We start from the raw sequence: 12,067 nt of genomic DNA, 5'->3' as shown, positions 1-12,067 counted from the left end.
TGCAATTTTAGCAGGTCCAATAGATGCTGCATATCCTCCATAGAGAGGCCAGTTACAACCTGCTCTGTATATATAGAAGGTATGGCAAAAATTGTAGGGATGTCATGTGGCATATGCAGTGGAGACATGGGAGTGAAGTTGACTCAGAATCTGTGGGACAGCAGGTTAGCTATGAACACATACTCATTATAGGTTCATAGGTTCATAGGTTCATACTAAGCTATCTGCCCGAGGGCATTTACAAGCCTAGCCCATAGTTTTGTGGCTTACGCCACCCCTTTAGTATGGGGAACTATACCCATTATTTTGCTGTGCCTCTGTTGAGCAGTGACACTGAGGTAATCCCTGGGGTATATCTGCGATCTCCCATCCATTGGTCAAGATTTCTCTTGAACAAGGCCAGCGAGGTGCTCTGCCTCACATATACCGGGATTTTATTCCACAGCATAGGGAGTCTTTGGGTGATGAATCTATCCCTCCAGCACGTCTATATAATAATAGCGTCGAGGGTTTAAGTCTCCCGCCCTTGTGGCTCTGACGGATCTAGATTTTTGAGGTGAAGCATATTCATCAAATCTGGGTTTGACATGGCCTTGTATGTTAGGCAAAGGTCACCTCTGAGCAAGCGTGTGGACTGAATAGAGCTGGAGTTCTTTCAGTTGGGCAGCATAGGACAGATGTTTGAGACCCTTTATCCTTTGGTGAGGAACTTTTGTGGCCTCTCCTGCTGCTGCAAGTGTCGGGTCAGATACATTCAAAGTGGGGCATTGAACTCAATCATTGGTCTGATGAGTGATGAGTATAGGAGACTATGACCTCCCTTGATCTAGATGAGAATCCCTTCATGATAAGGTGGGCAATGTAGAAGGTCTTCCTAACTACTTTAGCTACATGGGTGTCGAATGACAGACTACTATCAACCTGGGTCCCCAGGTCCCTGATAACTTCTTCTGTACTCAGTGGATTGCCACCTATTTGGTAGCTAGGGTAACCTTGTTTTTCCCAGCGGTATGACTATGCATTTTTGGCATTTAACTTTAGGCCATGGCTCTGGCACCAGTTATCCGTTTCTGTGAGACCCTTCTGAAGGATATCTGTGTCAGATGTGTTTTCTACTATGGCGCCCAGTTTGCAGTCATCTGCAAACTTTGTCAGCCATAACCCTCCTGTGTTTGCTTGTACTGAAAAGTAGATGCCAAACAAGAGTGGGCCCAGGACTGAGCCCTGTGGTACACCACTTGTGACAGGCTTTGAGTCTGACATGGCGCCAGCAACTCTGACCCTGTGGGTTCTGTCACTCAGCCAGTTTGCAACCCATCTTGTGATGTATGGGTTAACATTTAAGCGGATGAGTTTTTCAATGATACCCAGTGGGGTATTGTATCAAAGGCTCAAGCCAGATCGAGGTAGGCTGTATGGACTGCCTTTCCCTCATCAATGGCTTTGGTGACTGTTTCAAAAGTCAACCAAGTTTAGAAGGCATGATCTGCCTTTGACAAAGCCAAACTGGATGGATCCAAAGTCTGCAAATTCCCTATGTCTTTATTTATGAGGTCCATTATGATCCTCTCCATGGCTTTGCAGATAAGGCTTGTCAAGCTAATGGGCGGTAATTTCCAGGGTCGGTGGAGGCACCGCCTTTGTGAAGTGGGACCACAGTTGCAGTCGCCACTCCCTGGGATGCGTATCCAGAGGTAAGACTATGATTAAACAGCTGTCCTAGCTGTGGGTTTAATTCCTCGTTGAGTTCGCCGAGAGCACACAGCCGGGACACCATCAGGTCCCATGGATGCTGTGTTTTTGCTTTGGAGAGAGCAGTTCTCACTTGGGCGTTGGAGATGTTTGGGGGCTGCAATCGCTTGGTATAGATATCTCTCCTTTGGGGAGGGGAAGTTTGCACTGAACCTGTCAGCCGTATGTTGGCAATGTCTGTAGGATCAGTAATCTTCACATCATTTTGAACTAGTTCTGAGCATATCTGGGAGTTTCCTCCCAGGTTTCTAACATAGCTAAAGAAGGCCTTATGATTGTCTTTTGAGTCTTTAGCTATTTTTCTCTCAAAATTTGCTTTGGATGATTTTATGAGAGCTCTTAGTTTTTACTTATAGTGATCAAGGGTGTCTTACCTTTTAAGGATTTTGCTCTATCTTGTAGTAGCTTCCTCCTTTGTTGTAGAGTTTGTTTATGGCTGGGGTCCACCAGAGTGGACGCTGCTTTGGCACAAAGAGTCTTTGTTGTGCTTGGGATTGCCTTAACCATGCAGTCCTGCAGGTGCTGGTAGAAGGCATCTGTAAGTGATTCAGCGGCTTGAGTACTGTTTTTCGTCGGCGGGGGGCCTTAAAGAAAGGACACACTGGTCTTTAGAAGTGTGTGTCGCGCTCGAGAAGTTCTTACTGTGGTGGTCTTTTATTTCAGGTGGGGGTGGGATGAGGACCTCCAGCGAGATTAGTTTGTGATCTGAATCTCACCAGTGAGGTATATTCCGGTGTTGAACATTGTGCTCCCATGTTCGTGATGATGAGATCAAGTATGTTTTCTCCTCTTGTGGGGATGGTGACTAGTTGTTCCATGGCATTTGAGTTTATGAATTCCAGGAACTTTTGGGCTAGGGTGTTTGGGCTTGAGTAGTGTTCCCAGTCTATATTAGGGTAATTGAAGTCACCTAGTATGATGGTGTTTGGTGATACATTTATCCTCTAGTGTTTTCAGGAAGGCCATGTGAGGTTCCTGAGTTTGTGAGGGTGGCCTGTAACATGCTACAATTTGCAGAGCAGTCTTGCCTATGGTTAATTGCACCTGGATGGTCTCCGATGCATCGCGTTGCCACCAGTCTTGAGGTGTAGGTGGCTTTGAAGAATATGGATACCCCCCGACCTTTCGTGGTATTGTCTGGAGTTTGGGGCCGGGAAGCATGATAAGAGGTAAAACCTGATAGTGCTGGGGTGCTCTCAGGAGCCTTGAACCAGGTTTCTGTCACTGCACAGACATCGATGTTCTCCATACTGAGAAGGGCCTCGAGTGCGTGCATTTTGAGATTTAGACTTCTGGCATTGAGCAGCATTACCCTTAGTTTTTTTTCTTTTTTGTGTTCTAGGGTGGTAGGTTTAGAATTTGAGCTTTGCCTAAAAAGGCACTATGGGGGTGGCAAGAGCCTTTGCCAATATCCGAAATCCAGGGGTGACAGGTGCAAGCCGTCCCTTGCAGCGTGGCTTGTCCAGCATGTCATCCCAGGCAGACAGACATTGGATCCCCTTTGAATGACACCAGAGTTTAAGCCAATTGTTAAAGCTGATCATCTTATCTCTGTATTGTGGCATCATTCTTGGTGAAGGTAGGATACTGCTCAAGGTCAGGGTCATACCTGCCTGGGCTACATAATCAGAGAGCTCCTCAATGTCTCTTTTCATGTAGTCCAAGGAGGCGCGTCCTCAGATCGTTACACCAGCGTGGACAATGACTGAGTCATATTTGTACCTGCTGTTGAGAGACCTGAGTGCTTGCGTTATGTGGCAGATTCTAGCGCCCGACAGGCAGCTCACTGTCAGCTTCTCCCTACTCAGTCTGGTGGGCGGGGCGCCAGTGTCTCTGACTATGGAGTCACCAATGACTAGTGTGTCTGGCATTGTGTTTGGCCTTAAGGGCTGTGACTGTGTGACACTCTGACTGTGAGGTCTATGTGTTGCAGGTGTTGTGTTCTGAGGTGGTGGTTGTTTGGGTGTCTGCTTTGGTGGCCTCTGCTGTTTTGGTAGATTTTTGATCAGAGCCACGAGTATGTCTTTGTGTGTTTATGTGTATGATTTGAGGTTGTGATGGTACTATGTGAGACTGGGTCTATAGTGTGTGTGGTAACCTTCTCCTCCTGACTGGTCTTGCCAGTCCTATGTTGAGAGAGCTCAGCCTCCAGTTTGGCCGTATAGTTGCATCTCTCGCATGTATTTGTGTTTTGTGGGAGGAGGAGAGGGTTGTCTGTGTACATGAGGCAATTGTAACATTGCCTCAATATTCCCAGGTTCACCAGCTGAGCAGGAGAGGACACTAGCAACTGATCCCTCGACATGCTAGAAGGACTAGACAAAAAAACTTTAAAAGAGATTCCGGGGCGTGAGTGACCGAGAAATGGGGGTTTGCCTTTTTTGGGTGCTATCTATAAGAGTGCCGTATCAAGGTAATAAGTACTGTAGGAGCAAGTGCTAGGTTTAACAGATAGAGAAAAGTCTACTTGGAGTCAAGTAGAGATGATCTTTTTAGGTATTAGAGAAAGTGCTAGTAACAGGGATGCTTAAAGGTAAGATTGAAAAGAATGCACTCTGCAGTGTGCACTAGAGAAGTTAGATATGAAAGTATATGTGGTATCATTAAGTACAAGTTCACTGAAAATCTGGCCCTTTCCCCTGAGGTTATACATGTAACTACACTGTGTGTTGTGGTTGTCATCTGTAGGGGAGGCTGATTTTTGCCACATACTGTTTCTGCACAATGTCACAACAACATTATGTGCTTGTTTTAGCTGAGGAGGGTGTACTTCCATTTTAAGGGGGCTCCCTCACTCCTACTGTTACACTGCAATGTCCACTTCTTATTGTCCAGCCTGTTAATGGCAGTTGTCCAGCAGGCAGGTTTGCTGTGCCATACACAGCTTGTTCTCCTCCTGACAGGTACAGCCGAATCTATGCAGTTGTACTGGTGCTTGCATAAAGCATGGGTGTAGAGCTCTGCACACTTGTCTGTCCCATCTGAAGTGGGAGGTGCAGTCAAGCTATGTAAACCATTCCATAGGAGGCAATAAATTGCTTTGTTGAATCTTGATAGATGCAAGTAGATTCAAATAAGTACCACAGGAGTCTAGATTCATGGAGCTGCTCCTGTAGCTGGCAATGACTTCATTAGGTGCCCTTCCAGCAGTGAATAGCACCTGCAGTGTCCCTGGGAAATCACACTGCTTCACCAATCTGGATGTGTATGTATCCTTGATGAATATGTATAAAACACCTGCATTACCTTGCACACTGTCAGTTTCAGGTCTGAACATGTGGAAGGACATGTAGTCTAGTATGGCTGTGGTGCTGTCTGCAGCCTTGACCCAGGTGTCTGGCTGCACAAATGTCTGCATATTCCAAGGTGGGGAGACCTTCCACTGAGTGGGGTTTAGTGTCGCCATTCCTAGCATGTAGCAGCATAACCGTGATGTTGTATGAAGATGGCGTTCACATTGGAAACTTTTCCCTCCAGATAATGCCTATAACATGCACTGTGGGGATGTCAGCAGCCTTGGCCAGTGCACAACATCCCAGGGTTAACAGATGAAGACGATCTCTGGCAAAGTATTGAGGTCTGTTGAGCAAGTCATCCCAGGTGGACATGTGGTGGATCCCCTAACAATGACACCACATGGTAAGGCGATTATTGACATTCATCATTTTGTGTATGGAGCCTTCAGCCTAGTTGAGGGTCAGATGCAGCTGAATGCTATGGGCATACCTGTAAGAGACACAGAGTATCTAAGCTCAGTCATGTGTCTGCATACAGTCTGGTGAAGTATGTCCCTAGTCATACACAACTGCAGGAACTATGATGTCATCAATATTTTACCTGATACTCCATTGACTTGCGTCAATCTGTTGTATGGGATATTGTGTCAACCCACAGACAGCTAAATGTGACCTTTCCCATATGTAGCCTGGTGACACAGACATATATGTGTTTCATGATGTAATCACCTGTGAATAATAGGTTTAATTTTGTGGTGTCCATCAGGTGTTTGATCGGTGAGACAGTGGTGCACGAGCTATTATGTGTACTCTGGTCTCCAGAGGTATGATTATGTGTACTGAGCTTGCATATGGTTTTCTGAGGTGTCTGTTGTTTGGGAATGTGTCTGGTAAGGATGTCTACATTTGCAGGTGTGTGTGATTTGGGTGTGGGTGGAGTAGAAGGTGACCTGTGCATGCTGGTAAAATGCTCATTGTCATATATACTGACTGGTGTGTGAGACACCATGGAATCAAGGTTTGTAATATAGTCACATCTCTCACACATTGTGTTTGTGTGGCATAGGGGTAGAGCAGTGCAGACACTTTCCACATTTCATCAGCAGTCATTAATAATGCCATTAGCAATAAAGTCGTGCTTGTGTTACATCATGGCAGGCCATCATTAGGTAGTGTCATGACAGGTGGTGAAATATAACATGTCACAATTATACAGGTCTCCTAAGGTAACACAGAACCTGACGGTGTGCCATAACATGGTTGTGTGATTACAATACTTTGCCAGCCATGTGGCCCTTGGATTAACCATAGTCCTGTTGTTAGGCTTAGTCGCAATACCATACCTACAAATGTGACACTGTGCAAGCCCAGCAAAGTTACGGTCATGCTGCTACACCCTTGAGGTTGACAGCCTAAAACACAGTGCTTGTAGGCACTCCTTGCAGTGAATATGTAGAAGTCCGTTGATGCACGAGAACCTGTTCAATATTGCTGACATTATTTTGGCTGTGCAACTCTACAATGCCTGTCAAGCAACCAGACAGCAAACTGGATGTTGTGTGACATGATGCAGGATCACAGACATGTGTTCTGGGTACATATCTGTACAGTATGACATACCTAGAACCTGTGACAGGTGGACACACTTTGGCCAAAGGTGTCCACTCCTCTGCAGTACATCTCAGAGCCATGTCATGATGATATTCACCATTAAGCTGTTGAAGGGTAGGATGCATGAATTGCTGTGAAATTGTCACATATCATGGATCACCACTGCTGTGGTGCTTGTTTGAGCAACCTTGGACATCTTTGTCACCGGGCATTGCACCTTGGACATCTTTGTCACCGGGCATTGCACATTATATTGTGATGCTGAAGCTGTGCTCCTAATCACCATCTGGTTAGTAGCCCAGTGAAATACCACCTACCCTGGAACAGACGGCATAACACAAGGAAAAGCCAACTTATTGCTCAAGTTGCTAAATCAAGGCATCTACATGGAAAAGGGTATGTGAAGCCTATAGTGCCTTGCATGATGTGGGACAACTATGAGGATGAACAAACAGGCTGTGTTCGGCTTCTCATCATGAGCTTGGTAGTAATGTTTTATTTCTGCTGAGAGAAAAAGTATCGGAACATTGTAGCCCAAGAGAGACTGGTTGTGGTGAGACCAGCGTACTAGCTAGGTACCAGCAATTCAGGGGACTTCCCTGCTTTCCATATTCTTCACAAGGTATTTGTGTCCTTTCAGTACACACTGCTTGAGTAGTGTCCAAATGCAGAATTCCTGTGTAAAAACCTCCTGCCTAACCTTCACAGGCTGTACATATTACCTTTCCCTCCATTGTTTGTCTGTGTCTAGAGATATAGAGACCTTGGATGACTATTTTCTTGAAAAACATGATGTAAGTGCCTTCAATACTTAGTTGCACAGAGGACAACTGGCATGCAGTGCCAAGCACTGCCCCCAGATCTCTCACTCATCTGATATTTAAAGCCATGAAATGAGTTATCATAGAAAGGATCCGTAACAATGTTGTACACCTACAGACACTGGACCAAACACACTTTATTTTGATCAAGGCAGATCATGCTTACCTTAACCAGTAGACCTCCTTGAGTGTTAAACTATGCAATGGATGAGGGGAACATAACTCACCTCACCTACCACGGCCTGACAAGGCATTTATCAACATCAGGCCACCAAGCATTGCAGAAAAACTGCATAGGTTATTTACAATGTAGTATGTCAGCTGGTGGATATCCAAGTGTCTGTTAATAATTATCCGGGAAGATAGCATTGGGTAGTCCACCACTACAATGAGGCCAGTCACCAGTGGACTTTCCTCAGAAATCATACATGGAGTACCCTTTGTAGCCATTCCCTTATCTGCAGTCATGGCCACTGTCAGTGACCTCTGACTGACTATATTTGCAGATGCTTGCAAATTAGGAGCTGTCACTGAATCCCACACAGAACTAACAGTTATCCAGGATGGGCTGCAACACACATTCAGTTGTTGTCAGAGCCACTGAAATATAGTAAATGCCAAAGAATGCACAATACTATCCTTTTGGAAGTTATCCACCCCTGGAAAATATAGTATTGTCTGCACATTGTACACAGTTGAGCCATTACTCAGGGATTTATGGAGATAGAGTGATTTAGCCTTTAACTTTCACTGGTCGTTAAGATGTGGGGATTGCTTCATTTCTGTACAACCTATAGAGAAAGGAATGGCATGTAAATCACAGACTGTCATTGTTATACTATATTTGACACTCATCACACCTATCATTGTGTACAATAGCACCTTTGCTATGTCACTACACAGGCATATCTGACAACTGTAACAGCCACAAAGGTTCCATAGTAAACCAATACATACTGTAGATAACATCTCCTATGCAGACCATGTCAAGGCTGTGAATGTGTAGTGTTTCTTCTACATGCTTGGAGGGGAAGTGTATGGCTGCCATACAGGAAGGTGTCAGATCCCACTGTGTACCTCCTGCATATCCAAGACAAGACTAACACATGTACTACCTATTTTACACACCTACACGTTCACCGTGTTATAAATAGTACATGCTGGAGAGACAGGTATGCAACCCAGACACTACACCCTATATGTACCAGGTTCCTCAAGCATATGAAGTACAAATCTTCTGTAACACACATTATGTGCAAGTTACACAGTGGGATGCGGAACAAGACAATCATAAGTGGCATAAGTGGTGTAAGACAAATGTCTGTAATGGACATATGAAAACTGTAGATGGTTCATCTCCATCGCTACAGCTTGTAGATGTGATAGCTCCTGAAACCATGTTGACACCTATCAGGGGTATCAGACCTTTTCAGAGATTAGGGTTGCATGAGTAGGCTGAATGAAGCCATTATCCTTGTCAGCCTGTAATACAGGTATGAACCTATGGAGCCATGCTGCACATATAGTGCTGTACTTTATGAAGACATTTTTCTTCTGTGCTGACATTCCATCCTGTGCTGTGATGTTTATGAGTTTATTGTCATTGTGTATCCATAGGTGTCTTCCACGGAATCCTGAAACTGAAAGATAAACATATCCATGAGACACCTTCATTGTGTAAGTATGCAGCCATTATGACATCATACAATGTAAGATACATAAAATGATGTGATTTACTCATTACAAATGTCAGCATACAGTATCTGTCAGTGACCAGTGTAAGTGGCATGTGAAAGGCAACAATGGATTACACAAATAAATAGTAATTTATGTAGCCACCCTGTGTATCATACACATAGCTTCATTTCCTTGCATTGATAGTGAGGATGCCAGGATGCCAGGAATGTGTCACAGGTATCATCACTTGCACAGGCTATTGTGTGGGAGTGCAGGAGGCCTAGGCCAACCTAATAGGTTGAAAGCATATGTGTGAGTCAAGAAGGGAAGCAGGCAAGATGGACCATGGAAATGTGCCATGTGTGTCTGTAGGTGACCTGATTGTGAAAGTGCTGTGTGTGTGCGTGTGTGTGTGTGTGTGTCTGTGTGTGTGTGTGTGTGTGTGTGTGTGTGTGTGTGTGTGTGTGTGTGTGTGTGTGTGTGTGTGTGTGTGTGTATGAACACAGTAAAGCACAGTGCTAGCCCTACATGTGTGTATGTTGGACAGCTTTGAACTATGCATGGTAGAGCTGACAGTTCACCATCTCCACCTCCAAACATGGGAACTGGCTATGCCAGGAGTTACACTGGCACCTCCATGCCCAAGATCAGAAGCGCTAGTACCTGATGGTGACTGCTGTCTGCTGGGACCATGTCCTCCATGGGAACACCCAAGACCATGACCCCATGGCCAGCCATGTCTTGGTGTGGACAGCACACTCCCCTCTAGAGCACTGGATGTACTGCCACTAGGGGACCATGATTATGCACTGCCAGGTCGACACTCAGCAAATGTAGTTGCTGATCTACGTCCACGAGTCCTACGCTCAACTTCAACCAGATGTTCCATCACAAACAATGTGCATTCCAAGACAGATAGTCTGCAATCTGTGTCAGACAAACATCTTTCCACTGCATCAATAAACTGATCCATGGCATCAGCAATGCAGTGAAGGCAGTCATGGATGTCAGACTGTGCTGCATCCATAACCCTGAGTATTCATCTGGAGTTCCTTTCGGGACTTAATTTTGTCTCCATGATGGCCCGAAACATACACTGAGTGACCCATGATGAGACAACTGCGAAAGGTGGTGGAAGGACAAAAGGCCTCCTTTGAGTACCCCTAACTGTAGGCCTTTGTGTTCTATTACTTAAGTGCAGACATTCCATCTGTACTGCTTTGGGTGGATAAATAGGTGATAAGACAGACATACACATGACGATTTGTAATGTTGATGTCCACAAACATGTATTTTCATTGGCAGAGGCAGCTGTAGTTGAACCTAGGAACGTATACCAAAAAACATTACTTTCAATGCATTTTACAGACTGAGATACTGTATCACTAACACAGCATGTGTATTTTTACATGTTGTAGATATCATTCCACAGTTGTCTGCTGTTACAGACTGTACTTATATGCATGCCTCAAACTTTACAGATTTTTACAGAATGTCCAGAATTTGCCCTCTTATTTTCCTCCTGTTTTTCATAAAATTGTAGTTTTCTGGCAAATTACTGTTAAACATTAAAGACTAATGTCACAGAATAATGACAGACATTTGAGTTTCAGATTTCATATCTTTCAGAACATTCATGCTAAATCAATACCTGTTAGTGTATCATCTTTCTGAGTTTGTAAGAGCAGTATATTGAAAATTTTTCCCTATTTTTGAGCCTTCGTCCCACTTTTATTTATGGATTTGTCCAGATTTCTTACTCTAAGCAGTTGAGAGGCATGCTTGCATGTATCATTATGTGTATGGCTTTAGAATGCTGTGTTTCTGTAATAGAGTCCTAGTTAAAATCCTAATTTTACATTAATGTTTTAGCAAGTGTATTTTTACATATTGTACATATAATTGCAGTGTTACCTGCTATTATATACCTTACTTACGTTCATTCTTCTGTATATGGCCTTATTGTGATTTAGAGACTGGACAAATTGTACATCAGCACCTGATTGGAGAATGAATGTTCTCCAGCAGGATATTAATGTACAAGTAATGCCCGCTGATAAACGAGTCTGCCACTTCATGGCAGCATATCAAGCTTCCGTTGAGCTTGGACTGCTAAAAAACTAATGGCCACCATTATTTTTACACTTGCTAGGCCGCGCTTTTACTGTTTAGCAAGTGTAAAGAAAAAAAAACAACAAAGTGTATATGTGTGTATGTATGTGTATGTGTGCATTTATTTTTCTGTCTGTGTGTGTGAGTGAATGCATGTATGAAATCAGAGGAGACTGTGTGTGTGAGAGAGATTGAGAGAGAGAGCGGTCTTGTGTGAGTGAATGTATGAAAGCAGAAGTGACTGTGTGTGTAAGAGAGATTGAGAGAGACTGAAAATGATCATGTGTGAGTGGTCACATGTATGAAAGCAGGAATGACTGTGTGTATGTGAGAGACATTGAGAGAGTGAGAGTGATCTTGTATGAGTGAGTGCACAAATGAAAGCAGAGAAGACTGTGTGTGTGTGTGTGTGTGTGTGTGTGTGTGTGTGTGTGTGTGTGTGTGTGTGTGTGTGTGTGTGTGTGTGTGTGTGTGTGTGTGTGTGTGTGCGCGTGTGTGTGTGTGTGTGAGAGACAGATCGAGAGAGAGTGAGAGTGATCTTGTGTGAGTGAATGCATGTATGAAAGCAGAAGTGACTGTGTATGAGAGAGTAAGGATGGGCTGTCTGTAAAATCATTGTGTTTTACTTATTTCTTTTTAAGTACTATATTACTTTTTTATATTCTTTTGATGTAAAATAACCAAACCATTGTTAGTATTAACATAATGGAAGATAATATTGATTAATTCTAAGACATATTAGGAATATTATGAGGAACAAAACAATAAATAACATAATGGTTGTATGTTAACAACAAGCCAGTATGACATAACCCATAAGGCCAACAAAACAATTAGTTTAAAAGAATATATTAATAT

Source organism: Protopterus annectens, chromosome 10.part0 (genome assembly GCF_019279795.1).
Source record: "Protopterus annectens isolate FY-2018-M chromosome 10.part0, PAN1.0, whole genome shotgun sequence".
NCBI lineage: Eukaryota > Metazoa > Chordata > Ceratodontiformes > Protopteridae > Protopterus > Protopterus annectens.
The sequence above is the reverse complement of the archived record's forward strand: the minus strand, read 5'-3'. Positions refer to the sequence as shown.